Here is a 2601-nt window from a genome sequence, read left to right as displayed (position 1 = left end):
AGAAATGGACCTAACAGATATCTACAGGACAATTCATCAAAATGCTGCGGAATACAAATTCTTTTCAGCAGCACATGGAACATTTTCTAAAATAGACCATATATTAGGACACAAAGCAAATCTTAACAAATACAGGAAAATTGAAATAATTCCTTGTATTCTATCTGACAACAATGTAATAAATGTACAAATCAATAGAAGAAAGGCTATAGAGAATACAAAATAATCATGGAAATTGAACAACACACTACTAAATGATGAATGGGTCAATGAAGAAATCAAGAAGAAAATAAAAAAAAAAATTGTAGAATCAAATGGTAATGAGAACACAACATACCAAAATTTCTGGGATACAATGAAGCCAGTTCTAAGAGGTAAAATTATAGCTTTAAGTGCCTATATTAAGAGATAAGAAAGGTCATAAGTAATTGACCCAATGCTTCACCTTAAAGACTTGGAAAAAGAAGAACAAGGCAAAATAAAAATCTGTAGACATGAAGAAATAGTCAAGATTAGGGCAGAAATTAATGAAATACAAACAACAACAACAACAAAAAGAGCAATCCAAAGAATCAATGAAACAAAGAGTTCGTTCTTTGAAAGGATAAACAAGGTTGATAAACCCTTAGCAAATCTGACCAAAAGAAAGAGAGAAGAGACAGAAATTAATAAAATTAAAGATGAAAAAGGTAACATTACAAATGATGCCAGAGAAATTCAAAAAATTATAGGGACAGATTATAAAAGCATATATAAAGTATGAAAATCTGAAAGAAATGGTTGATTTCTTTGATTTATATGACCTGCCTAAATTAAATCAACAAGAGATTAATCACTTAAATAGATGTATAACAAGCATGGAGATCTAAACAGTTATCAAAATTCTCCCCACTAGTGCTCAATTCAGCAGCACATATACTAAAATTAGAACAATACAGAGAAGATTAGCATGGCCCCTGAGCAAGGATGACATGCAAATTCATGAAGTGTTCCATATTTTTAAGAGTGTCAGAGTCACATGTTGGGTCATGATATGCAGAGACACTTAGCGTACCAATAACTGTGGGCTAATTCCACAATTCATGACCCATTTACATCAACAAGGCAGGTATAAAGGGAGGGGATAGATCATGGATGAGCCTAAACAATGGTACCAAACTGCCTGTATTTGCTGAAAAGAAAACTAATAAATTAAATTTAAAAAAAAAGAAAAAAAATCTCCCAACTAAAATAAAGCCCATGCCCAGATGGATGCACTTCTGAATTTTGCCAGACCTTCAGGGAACAGCTAACACCATTGCTTCTTAAGCTTTCCTATAAAATAGAAAAAGAAGAAACCCAACCAAATTCTTTCTATGAAGGCAGCATCATTATGTATGCCAAAACAAGGCAAAGATAGAACAAAAAAAGGAAATTACAGACCAATCTCCCTCATGAACATAGATGCAAAAATTCTGAACAAAATATTGGCAAACAGAATACAAAAATATATCAGAAAGATCATTCACCCTGACCAAGTAGGTTTTATCCCAGAGATGTACGGATGGTTCAACATATGCAAATTGATAAATGTAATACATTATATAAATGTACTGAAGGACAAAAATCATATGATCATTTCATTAGACACAGAGAAAGCATTTGAAAAGTTCCAGAATAACTTCATGCTAAAAGTCCTACAGAGACTGGGAATAGAAGGAACATATCTCTATATAATTATGGCTGTTTATGACAAACCTACAGCCAAATTACTAAATGGGGAAACACTGGAAGCTTTTCCACTAAAATCAGGAACAAGACAAGGGTGTCCACTGTCCCCACTTTTATTTATTATAGTACTGGAAGTCTTAGCCATAGCAATAAGGCAAGAGAAGCACATAGAAGGGATACAAATTGAAAAGGAAGAAACCAAATTATTATTATTTGCAGAGGACATGATCCTATATATAAGGACCCTTAAGACTCTACCAGCAAACTCTTAGAGCTGATAAACACCTACAGCCATGTAACAGGATAGAAAATAAATACACAGAAATCAGTTGCATTCCTATATGCTAACAACAAACACACAGAGGATGAAATCAGAGAATCACTCCCATTCACAATTGCATCCAAGAAAATAAGTACCTTGGAATAAACCTAACCAAGGAAGTGAAGGATCTCTACAATGAAAACTATAAAACACTAAAGCAAGAAATTGCAGAAGACAGTACGAAATGGAAAAACATCCCTTGTTCCTGGTTGGAAAGAATCAAGATTGTGAAAATGGCAATCTTATCAAAAGCAATATACACATTTAATGCAATCTCCATCAAAATTCCAAAGGCATTCTTCACGGAAATAGGAAAAACAATCCAAAAATTCATTTGGAATCACAAAAAACCTCGAATATATAAAATAATACTGAGCAACAAAAATAAGGCAGGAGGCATAACCATACCTGATTTTAACCTATATGACAGATCCATAGTAACAAAAATAGCACGCTACTGGCACAAAAAAGATATGAAGATCAATGGAACAGAATGGAGGACCCAGATATAAGTCCAGGTAGCTATAGCCATCTGATATTCAATAAAAATTCCAGAAATATTCATTGGA

The 2601-nt window shown here is 33.2% G+C and overlaps 1 non-coding gene across 1 annotated transcript; it reads left to right on the top strand.

Moving 5' to 3' along the window:
- The first annotated feature begins 894 nt into the window (after positions 1-894).
- LOC123463704 lies at positions 895-1001 on the top strand. The gene has a single exon (XR_006639094.1). It is a non-coding gene; the product is annotated as a U6 spliceosomal RNA (small nuclear RNA).
- Positions 1002-2601: the final 1600 nt, after the last annotated feature.

Source organism: Jaculus jaculus, chromosome 9, assembly GCF_020740685.1.
Source record: "Jaculus jaculus isolate mJacJac1 chromosome 9, mJacJac1.mat.Y.cur, whole genome shotgun sequence".
Classification (NCBI taxonomy): domain Eukaryota; kingdom Metazoa; phylum Chordata; class Mammalia; order Rodentia; family Dipodidae; genus Jaculus; species Jaculus jaculus.
This window is presented reverse-complemented; position numbering and strand designations above follow the sequence as displayed.